The sequence below is a fragment of the Corythoichthys intestinalis genome, chromosome 4 (genome assembly GCF_030265065.1).
Source record: "Corythoichthys intestinalis isolate RoL2023-P3 chromosome 4, ASM3026506v1, whole genome shotgun sequence".
Taxonomy (NCBI): Eukaryota; Metazoa; Chordata; class Actinopteri; order Syngnathiformes; family Syngnathidae; genus Corythoichthys; species Corythoichthys intestinalis.
The window spans coordinates 41584012-41596175 of NC_080398.1; the positions used below are offsets into that span (position 1 = coordinate 41584012).

The 12164-nt window shown below is 41.6% G+C and overlaps 1 protein-coding gene and 2 non-coding genes across 5 annotated transcripts in view; all 3 read left to right on the plus strand.

Annotated features, from left to right (window-relative positions):
- The window catches only part of LOC130915081 (protein PTHB1-like), a 244301-nt gene that overhangs the window by 191687 nt on the left and 40450 nt on the right, over positions 1-12164 (plus strand). The gene's annotated exons all lie outside the window — the stretch shown is intronic.
- Positions 5495-5567, plus strand: trnak-cuu (transfer RNA lysine (anticodon CUU)). The gene has a single exon. It is a non-coding gene; the product is annotated as a tRNA-Lys (tRNA).
- On the plus strand, positions 8964-9036 carry trnak-cuu (transfer RNA lysine (anticodon CUU)). The gene has a single exon. It is a non-coding gene; the product is annotated as a tRNA-Lys (tRNA).

Genomic DNA, 12164 nt, shown 5'->3' on the forward strand with positions numbered 1-12164 from the left:
ACTGGCCTCGTCTACGGGGCTGACAAATAACCACAATTAAGATCATTGCTAGGCTAATCGCCGACAACATACACGTATGTATTTAGTGAGAGTGCTATCACTAAACCATATAAACATTAAAAGCCTTAACTCCATTGACAAACGACATGAAATACATTAGACTTGACAGTGGATGTTAGCAATAACAAAAGATTTTGAATTGAAAATTTCGTAACTCACCTTTCCAAGCACAAGATAGATTCCTGCCGAATTTTCGTGGACGAGGACCTGCTTCACCCAACCAGCAACGAAGTATTTATATGCTTCCAAGCTCTTGAAGTTTTTCATATTTTCGTGAGAATAGGCTGATTTAGTGTGGACAAGATAATTGTAAATATCTGCGTAGCAGATGTCGGGCAGACAGGGCGAAGACAGTGGGTCGAAAAACATCGATTTGGGCATCAAATATGGATCTGGCGACTGTATAGAACGAAGCTTTTCCTCATAACGCCTTTTATGCAACAGATCCAGTGAGTTTGCGGCATCAGAAAGCACCGGGTCTTCCATGAAATGCATTTTAAATTCCGCCATCAATTGAAAACAATGCTAATACAGAGTCAAAATGACAGACAAGTGGGCGGAACCATACAGCGAGCACGTGGTACGTGGGTAGGCTCTATAGGTACATTGTGAATGTGAAATGTGAATGTTTGATCAATATGTTGTGTTGTTTTACTACAGATATATTTGTAATTGTAATTTACACATTGTATAGCATGAGATGGTTGTACAGTTACATGATGCATGATGCAAATATTGAGTAATGCTAGTATTAAAATAAATTGAACTAGGGCTGCAGCTATCGAATATTTTAGTAATCGAGTAATCGACTTAAAATTCTATCGATTAATCGAGTAATCGGATAAAACAAATATATTTTTAGGTGAAGAGAAATTATAAATATACATGAGAAAACAAGAGATTTCATCTAATCTTGAACCATTTTCAGTCAATCAATGTCTTTATTTTCGATGTATATTGTTGAAAACAGCCAACAATTGCATCTCAGATTTAACTAGAATTTTAAAAAAAGACTAATTCACTGCTTTCACTCAAAAAACTTTTAGATCTTATTTAAAAAAAAAATATATATATATATACCTTACCTAAAAATGCCGTTACGCTTGATAACACACATCACTTAAAAGTTAGGATTTTTCCCCACGTGTTTCAATTGAATTTCTCTTTGTGTCAAGCCATTTTTAAGGTCTAGTTAAGTTTTAAATTAGTCTAAACTGTAAGTCCTGATAGGATTTTGAGTTTTTGCAGTGTTCAAAATATATGTATGATACAGGCTGTATTGGAACACATTAGGGACCAGTGCTACTTGGTGTTTTATCCAGCAATGACTACTGAGCTAAAATTGATAGTTAGCATGATTAAGTTTTTATTTTACACCCTCATCACTCCACAATGCTATGTTATGTTAAAGCCTGTATGTAAGACACGTTAGCCACGCATCGACAGTGGTCATAATTAATTGAAACCTAGCCCTCCGCAGGGCTAACGTTATGTGAGCTACTAGCGACAGTAACGTTACTCTTATTTATTAGCGCTTAGCGCTCTTTATTAGCGCTTAGCGCTCTACTGCTTTAAGATGGCGGCTGTTTACTAACGCTGCCCAGACGCGGCCGAGTCTGTCATTTCGCATCTAGTTCAACATACATGTGATCTCTATGAGACGCATCAGACGCTACCTGTACCAACGTAGCATCGTGCGGGCTAGTATTTAGCAACGTCGGCGTCGTTTGTGGCGGCTGTCGGCTGCAGTAAGTTTTTTTTTTTCCTTCTTCCTCTCCGCACGTGACAGCGCGTTGTCCCGCATTAGAAGTAGTCCGAGCAAAACGTGATGCTTAGAGCTGTCAAAATAAACGATTACTCGAGGTGAATAAAATTACTCGGATCAGTTTTTAAACTCGAGTTGCTCGAGTACTTGTTTCAGCTCTAAATTGAACAGAACAGTAGAAATAGTGATTATACATTTGACACTGTGTGTAGATTAGGGCTGGGCGATATAGCCTAAAGCAGTGTTTTTCAACCTTTTCTGAATCACGGCACGTTTTGACATCGAACCGAATGTGTTCCAAAATTACTTTCTGTACAGTATATTTAGTTATAAAATATTTTCTCAGTATTTATACTTACTCAGTGTGAAACTTAAGCCTGTTTAGATGAATGCAAAGCCGTTATCCCGGCAGGAATCTTCTTCAACAGCGCTCAGTCTCTCTCTGTTTAACATTAAGTTTCTAATGTTAAATTGATTTAAAGTAGAGATGCCGATCGGGTCCGATCACGTCATTTTCAAAGTATCGGAATCGGCAAAAAAATATCGGCCATGCCTTTTTTTAATATATATATATATGTATTTTTTTTTAATTAAATCGTTTTCTAATTGTATTTAACGTTAAGACATAATATGATACACTCATCCAGAGTCTTTAGTTTAGGCTTAAGGTAGGGTTATCAAATTTATCCCGATAACGGCGGTAATTATTTTTTTTTATAAATGTATCACGTTAAAATATTTAACGCAATTAATGCATGTACTGCACAACCCACTCACGCATTGTCGCACTCAATCTGTAATGGCGCCGTTTTACCTATATAGAGAGATAAAAGGCAGCGTAAAATGAGTACAGTGAATTTTGGCAGCCTTTGGAGCCTTTTTTAATTGGCTAAAGCCTTACAATCCCTCTCCCTACGATTAGAAATATCATGGGAAGCAATGTGGGGAAGCAAGGTAGCAATTGATCTTTGGCTTAACACCTTACGTTAATTCCCAACGCAGAGAAGATATATCAATTGGTAGCACTACGCATAGTCATGGTTCCACTTCCCATCATGCATTTGGGCATGGCTACAGTATCATTTACTGAAAGCTCAACAAATACACTAGATGGCAATATTTAGTCACAATATACAAAGTCACAAGTCTTTCTATCCGTGGATCCCTCTCACAGAAAGAATGTTAATAATGTAAATGCCATCTTGAGGATTTATTGTCATAATAAACAAATACAGTACTTATGTACTGTATGTTGAATGTATATATTCGTCGTAAGTTTTATTCATTTTTTTCTTAATGCATTGCCAAAATGTATATGATCGTGAAAAATTATCGGGAATGATTGGAATTGAATCGGGAGTAAAAAAAAAAAAAAAGCAATCGGATCGGGAAATATCGGGATCGGCAGATACTCAAACTAAAACGATCGGGATCGGATCGGGAGCAAAAAAACATGATCGGAACAACCCTAATTTAAAGTGATTTATTAGCTGTTGAAAACTTGCAGTAAATTAAAAATAAAATTTAGTTGCTATTTTAGTCAAAAACTTAGATGTTAAATATTGCCATGATTCTGAAAATATAGGTGATTTTTGTGCATCTAGTGTAAAATCTGAGACTTTTATAGATATTTTGTGTTATACTTATACAGTGATACCTCAGCTCACGAACATAATTGGTTCCCAGAAAGTGTGCGTGAGGCGAAAAGTTCGTCTTCCGAACATTTATTTCCCATAAGAAACCATTAAAATGAGAATAATCCGTTCCCAGGTCCCCATAAAACATAATTTTCTACTAAATAAGCCTTAAAACTACACAAAAATATACCTTATTTTATGTATAATAAGTGTGCTATTGTATTATAATTAAAGAAATAAACTGTACTGTATAATAAAGTTGTTTTATTTACCTTTGCGATGGTATGGGAGTGGGAGGAGTGGGAGGAGGAGGGAGGGAGTTACTGTTTGGAAGGAGAGTGTTACCGGCAAAGTGCGCAGTTAGCGTAGACTCCACTGCTGTGCCCCCCGCATGCTTTTGGTTGTTAATAAAAGTGCCCACAAAAAGCCATCCGACACCTCTGGGTGTTTGTATGCAAGCCGCCATCGGGCGCACCGAAGACAACCGACGACAACGAGCCAACGTGACTCGCCGGTCCACTTCTCACGACGGTGGGAAGCTGAAAGCACCGCCAATTACCAGTCGAGGGCGAATTGGTAACACGAGTCACCTTCCATAAGGACTGTATGTAACTCTTTTTCGGTCCCATAATAGCAAAAGTACACTCAGTATGGTCCAAAATGTCTATCAAACACAAACCACGTCCGCACTCAACGAAAGGGAGGGGACGAACTGGGACGCCGTGAGCGTGCGTCAGCTTCTCGTGGCGCTGTCCGACCGCGTGGCTTGGTTCGTACGCCGAAAACTAGTTCGCCAGCAGAGACTATATGCTCGCGAATTTAATGTTCTTGAGGCGAAAAGTTCGTGAGCTTAAGCGTTCGTGAGCCGAGGTATCACTGTATAAAAAATAATTAATCGGGAGTTTATAAGGGAACGACTTTGAATTTTTTAATGCCGCCGCTCATGGAGACTCATATGACTCACGGCTAAGGTAGGTGCCTGTTTTGGTTTTAGGTTGGTAGTAGCTTTGGTTTTGAAATTTTTGAATTTGAAGTTTTTGAAAATAGGCCCCCGCCTAATCGGCCCCGTTTCCTGTGTCATGTCAATAGGTTATGAAGTCTATGGCTCAGTCTTATGATGAGACAGTTCAGCCAGACCCAACACTGCCAACAGAGGGCAGTGTATCCTCCATCATTAAGCAAAATAACAATACTTTTGGACTTTTTGGAATTATTTTCAGATTTAGGGCTACTTAAAGGGTTAATTCCAACTCAACGCAGAAATTCGGGTTATGTAGCCAGCGTAGGAACGTAACTCATCGGTAACCTAGTGACTACCTGTATCGTAGCAAAACTTTCGTCGTTGACCACCAAAGAGTTAATTGTCCCTTCTCGCCTCCATAACACCTCCCCCTCTAAAATCCTCCATCTCCACAGTGACCAATAACATCTAACCTTTACTGTCCACCGCATAAAACTGTCGTCAGGCGGCCTCATTACATTTTTTCAGAGGTCCACCTGTACAACTTTCCCCTGCGAGTTTCCCACAGCTGCTCCATGTTCACTCACACTCCAATCTCCACAATCTTGGCGAGCGCTCCGACGCGTCGAGACAGGTGGAGAAGCGCTAACGTGAGCCAAAGCACGGCGCGAACAACAATCGGACTCTCGCTGAGGTCATCTGGCCTTTACGCCGTTTCTCTCTCTGTCCGTCAATAAATAACCGCACGTTCGCATACTTTAGCGTACGCGAAGGAGTGTCCGTCGAGGGTCGTAAAAGCAGGAGATGAATACGCCGGTGAGGCGAGGAGACGGCTGATAAGCCGTTTGTTGATGTCATCACGTCTGAGATCATTTCGACGTATTTCACGGGAAGCACTGTACAGCTGTGTGAGAACTCTTAGATGTGTTGTTTTTCTTCATTTTTAGTAATCCTACTTTTTAATGAGGTCACAAAATGATGATGGAATCCTAATTTTCAAAAACACTCTGCAGTGTAGCCTTTGAACGTGAACTCAGTTTCTTGAACGTGGTGTTGGGGCGGTCATGTCAGGCCCGGCTAGCTCAGTCGGTAGAGCATGAGACTCTTAATCTCAGGGTCGTGGGTTCGAGCCCCACGTTGGGCGTGTGTATTTTCTGAAACCTTATAGTTGTACAGCAGAAGCAGTTGTGCTGTTGGGACTGTGTTCTTCTGTGTTTCTATGCGCTGTCGGTAAACCATAAGACTCTGAACTCATTCAGTCCCAGCCAATTTCACCGGAGCAAGGCCCTTCGCTCCTGGCTGTTTTACTGGATTTTGACAGATTTTGCAAGGCCCACAGAAAATTCTGTTCTATTGCTATTAGAGGTGTAATGGTACGCAAAAGGTTTTTTTTTGAGGTCACGGTTCGGTTCGTTTTCGGTACAGTAAAAAAACAAAATGTAAAATATAAATGTGCTAGTTGTTTATTACGCACTTTTGTGCTTTCAACAATAGGAACATTAGCCTATACAAAGCTAGAATTCTGCTGAAAAAGTAGCGGGTATTTAAAGATAATAATCAAACAACAATTTGCCTTCCAGACCCGGCGTATTGGTCAGCTTTCTTTCTGAAAGAAAGGAGAAAAAAGAAGTCCTGTGTTAAAGAGAAAAGCAATCCCAATGACAAAGATTTTAACATGTATTTTACAAATGAAATGCCTCAATGAACATTTTTTTTCTTATGAAAGGTTTTCAAAAGCTTAATTGGTGGAGTTAAATCGCGACACAGAAATGAATAAATTTAATTGTGTAAGCAGGATCTGTGTATTATTCTTATTATTTAATTACAGGTGTTTTAGCTCATTTAAATTTATTTTATTTAAATGGGCTATTATTTATTTTATTATGTGTTTATATTTTACAAATGTGATGTAGTATTCATTTATATTGTATATTTTATGTTGTCTAACTTTAGTTCCCATGTGAATATGAGTTCCTACTTGTTTTGTTGTGTTAGGAGTAAGCCTGTCGCAATATGCAATAATTCCATTTATCGCTCGATAAATAAAAATGAAGGCGGTAATTTTTCCGCTTCGACGTGCTGTTAAAAGTTAGGATTCCTCGTTACCAACTGCGCAAAATGCATCTTCGTTCCAGGTCCGGCTGAAACTAGAGCCGGAGCCAATCGTTCCCATTATATCCTATTGTTCAACGTATACCGGCCGCGTCAGTGCTCGGGAGTGACTGTGGACCATCTATGGCGCGCAGGTGTTGTTGACGTGTGGGCGCTCCCGTCAGGAGTGACATTTCACGCGGGGCGGCTATTTCTCGGCACAACGCCGGATATTTACAACGAAGTCCGCCAAAACATTGTTACTGACTTGGCTGCTCCGAACAACCTCGCTTTGACAACGAAAATCTGAATGAAATCAAGAGCGCTGTGCTTCAAACTTGTCCTATTTATGAAAGTCGATTGTCATATGCTGGTGTTGTGTAGTAATGAGCAGACGTGACTTCAGCGACGCTTGCTAGCTTTTTTAATGCGCGCACACACTAGATATCATGAAATGGCAAACTAGATGTGCAACATCCCATGCCATTGGCTACTTGAGCACAGAGTGATTATGGGACACGTAGTCCATATACTACATCGATGAATTCAAAACTGTCATGACTGAATGGAAGTTAAGAAGGCCAAATCAATCCATACCAGTGACTATAGATCATGTTGCAAATATTGTTATTTCAGTTCGTGACACAGATGGATTCGGACCACAAATAGGATGTCTTGCCCATGTAGTAAACCTAGCTGCTAAGAGAGCTGTAGCAATCAACAGTGTGCCCCGCCTCACCTTACAAACAGTAAAGATTGTTCTCAGCACTTTTATACAAAATGATCTTCAGATCAGTAAGAAGTAAGCACATAAATATTATGCACAAAAATGCATGTTTATATGCTGGCCATTTAATTTTTGCTTGTTAGCAAAAAAAGGAAACGCAAAACAAAAAAAATTGTTTTTTTTCCAGAGCATTAAATGTCTTGAATCGGATCAAAAATCGTTTCCCCCATGTCGAAAATCGTACCGATTTATTGCATCCCTATGGAACCCCATTGCAGAAGCTATGACGGGAAAAGTTTTCATTTACCTTAATGCTAAACGCGGCCGCACTGTAACTGGTGTGCATTGGCTGATTGACTTTAACGCCCGCGTTTCACTGCGTTCTTGCGGCGGTCACGTTGTCGCGCCGTTGACGTTTCTGGGTTACACTGTCCTACCGTGTTGGTCCTCATTATAATAGAAAAGACGGAGTAAATCTAATCTACACAAAGAAACTGTAACCCGATCGACTCACAGCCTCGAAAAGTGAGGGTTACGTTACGTCAGAAACTCGTTCGGTACCCCTCCATTCCGAACCGAGCACCCCGTACCGAAACGGTTCAATACAAATACATGTACCGTTACTCCCTTAATTGCTATATAAACATCGAACCCAGCAAAAGAAAGATTAGACTTTCTCTTTTTCAGCAGAAAAAAAAGTTTGTTCATATCTTTTTCCATTTAGAAATCACCATTAGAAAATAGCTTAGTTTGAGCAATTTTCCAATTCCTGATGAAAAAACAGAGAAATTGAGCTTTTTGTGAAAGCATACATTTCAAACATAACTTTGACATTAACACAGCTATTTTTCGCTTTTGTGACACCCCAAACATCTGAATAATGTTTTCGTTCTACAAAATAACATAAACAACAAGACAAATAGAGCTTTTGATCGCAAAGTAGCAATTTATTTACACATAACTAAACTATTGAACTGTTGAACTATTTGCGCACAAAACAACGGGGAAGGCTCTCGGCTGCTCCCGGTAGAATGAGGTGGCTCCCAGTAATCTGATGAGTCCAGATCAAGATCGGTCTCACTTTTGTCATCTTCATCGTTGGTTTTAACCTCGGGCTCAGGAGTAAAGCAACGTGACCTCCGCAGAACGCGTGTGGAACCTGACGCTGTTGTGGCCGTCACCGTCTGTCTCATCAAGATAGATTTTTTTTAATCCTTCTTTGACGATGGTTTCGTGTTCTTTTCAAAACACTCCACCAGTGTCGTTTGCCTTTTTTTCAATCGTTCTCCACATTTTTCTCTTAATTCTCACGCGTCTTCACAAGATCCCTCCAACTTCCGTTTCCTGACTATTTTTCTTCACTTCCTTTCTTGGCCCAGGATTAGTTCTTACAAAATGCGCGACTGCCCTCCAGTGGCCAGTTTTATTGCTTTAAAATTACTTTTGAGCATTGTGCATTGCAGTTTAGGTGCAACAGAACCTAGAGATGCCTCTTGTAAAAAAAAAAAAAAAAAAAGTAAAAGACATCTAAATACGTTTTTGGGACACTGAAACAATTAGGGATAGAACCGTATTTATACGTTTTTAGGAGGAAATGAGTTAATCTTATGGTCAAGGGTTGCAGCCCCACGTTGGCCTTGTGTATTTTCGGAAACGTTATCAGTTTCCTGCTTCTAGTTGGTTAACAGCGCACGGTCCTACTCATCTTGATTTGTGCTCCAAGCCCGGCTAGCTCAGTCGGTAGAGCATGAGACTCTTAATCTCAGGGTCGTGGGTTCGAGCCCCACGTTGGGCGCTTCCATTTTAGGAAACCTGTTTATTTTCCTGCTTTTGGTTGTGTAACAGAGCCAGGGATGCAGCTGGTAGTCTGTTGTGTGTTTCTTACATGATTGGCATGTTGTATCACTGCCAGCTCTCTTTGTAGAAGGGTCCAGTTGTAGCCCAGCCAGTACTGGCCTTCCCTGCCCCACTTTCAACAGGTCATCAGAACCCCCAACCCTTTGTCATCCACAAACCGCACCCCCTGTTTTCACTTACCCTAACCTTAAAACCCAACCCTTTTTATGCGTCAAGGGATGCTGATGGCACCAACAATCCTCACCCCTTTTCCACGCAATGGGATGCAGAACACACCAAAGCATGTAGAGAGCATGAGACTCTTAATCTCAGGGTCGTGGGTTCGAACCCCACATTGGGCATATGTATTTTCCTGATCAATTCCCCCCAAAACCAGTGATGCGGTTGCTATTCCATTCTGTACTTCTAAGGCTTTTAGATCACTTTGTAAAGCTTGTGACTCTTAATCTCAAGGTCGTGTGTTCGAGCCTCACTTTGGGTGTTTGTATTTTCAGAAACCTTATCAGTTTCCTGCTTTTAGTTGTGTAAGAGCACACAGTGCTTCTCATCTTAGTTTTATACCTTAAGCCTGGCTATCTTAATCACTAGAGCTTGCGACTCTTAATCTCAGGGTCGTGGTTTCAAGCCCCATGTTGGGCGCATCTGTTTTCGGAAACCTAATCAGTTTCCTGATTCTAGTTGCTTCACAACACACAGTTCTTCTTGTCCCTGGTTGTAGACACGGTTCATACACAGTTGTACATAGTACATAGACACAGTTGGTCATGTATCTGAGACCCACGTTGGGCGCATGTATTTTCAGAAATCTTATCACTTTCCTGGTTCTACTTGTGACAGCGCAGCAGCATTGTTTGTCCATCCATTGTATACTTCTAATACTAATGCAGTTGTGTTGGCACTGATAGCCCAGTCGGTAGAGTATTGGAAGTGGAGTATTGTGGAAGACGGGAGGATCAGATGCAGCGCATAGTGGGGACACAAAGTGAAACGCAGGAGGACTCCAGTCAGGAAGCACCCCCCAGTACAGGAGACCTCTAAGCATCCGTTCTTCCCCAAAGCCACAGGATGGACTCACCTAATACTACCACAGCCACCCAACCTACGAGGGAGAGAGTAAGATGACCCCTCGCGAATGACAATAATGCCATGGGAAGACGGGTGCGAGGAGGCTGCGGAAAGGAAAGCTACTGAGGAGCAAGACCTCTTCCTTCAATGTAAGGAGAAAAGATGGCAAGCTTGGCTCTTTCCGATTGAGGTTGGCTGCAGAGGTTTTCCAGCACAGTCAGTCTGGAAGACACTTACTGCCCTGGGAATTGCACGATGTGAGAGGAGGGCAGGTTGGGGGAGGCAGCTGAAAGAGCATCTTGTTGGCTTTGGAATAGGTAGGCAGTGACTGGTCATCACTGCCGGCCAGCCAACTGGAGGGCGTCGTGGTTCAGTGTTGAAACGCCGAATGAAGGTTGGACACCACCTGACGACTTCTTGTCCTGGCTGAAAGCTACAGTCGAGGTGACAGTAAATGGTAGTATCGATGTAGATGTATTTATGCGTTAGTGCTCTTATTTTCTGAAACATTTCCAGCTGTGGGTTACATGTGTCGGAAAGGTAGTGCTATATATTCCAAAATGGAGCTGCCCAACATTGGGCTCGAACCCACGAGAGTGTCATGTTCTTCCGACTGAGCTAGCCGGGCCTATAGACCCTACTCACGTGACGTCACAGCCACGCCCCCGCGCCATGATGTCCGCATACTCGCCATAGAAATGCATTAGCGCTTCGTAAATTCTTCCTATTATTGCACGTTTTACTGCTCGTCAACATTAATACTCAAAATGGTGAAGTCGTGTGTGGCGGTCGGTTGCAAAAACAGAGAAGATAGACGGAGAGACTTGAATTTTTACCGTATTCCGAGAGACACGAAGAGGAGGCCGCGATTGACTGCTGCAATTCGACGAGACAACTGGGCTCCAAACGACTACCACAGATTATGTAGTAGTCATTTTATATCTGGTAAGATGCATTTAATATATATTTAGAGGGTTTCGGGCTGACAACCACAATTAAGATCATTGCTAGGCTAATCGCCGACAACATACACGTATGTATGTAGTTAGTGCTATCGCTAAACCATATAAACATTAAAAGCCCTAGCTCCATTGACAAATGACATGAAATACATTAGACTTGACAGTGGATGTTAGCAAGAACCAAAGATTTTCAATTGAAAATTTCGTAACTCACCTTCCGAGCACAAGATTCCTGCCGAATTTTCGTGTACGAGGACGTGTTTCACCTAACCAGCAACGTAGCATTTATAAGCCTCCAAGCTCTTAAAGTTTTTCAAACTTTCGTGAGAATAGGCTGATTTTGTGTGGGTATCAGATGTCAGGCGAAGCCAGCGGGTCGAAAAACATCGATTTAGGCATCAAATACGGATCTGGCGAATGGATAAACTGAAGCTTTTCCACGTAACGCCTTTTATGCAACGGATCCAATGAGTTTACAGCGTCAGATAACACCGGGGCTTCCATGAATTGCTGTATAACTTGCTCGACTAATAGAAAACAATGAGAATAGGTCTGAAAAAGAGGTACAATATGGCGGCCGGAAACAGCGACACGCCCATTTTGTGACGTAGGTGAGTAGGGTCTATAACCTGATGTCATAACGAGAATCACTGTGCGCTCTCAGATGGCAAGGCAAGGCAAGGCAAATTTATTTATATAGCACAATTCAACACAAGGCAATTCAAAGTGCTTTACATCACATGAAGACCATAAAAAAGATAACTCAACACTGGACACCATCTGAGCTAGTCAGATGTACAAGTCTAAGGGTCAGTTTACATGGCGACTGTGCCATGTAAAGACACCATGGCAAAGACGCAAAACTTGGAATCATGCCTCCAAAGTTGAAGGATTCGATTGGGGGGGGCTTGCTCTGCATCCATATCAATGGAACGCTCCCGCGCCGATAACGTCAGCACTCGCACACGTCACATTGGGCGTACGCAGCGGTGCTACTAAACATTAAAAACGGCAAAACACAGAACGTCAGCTTTAATTT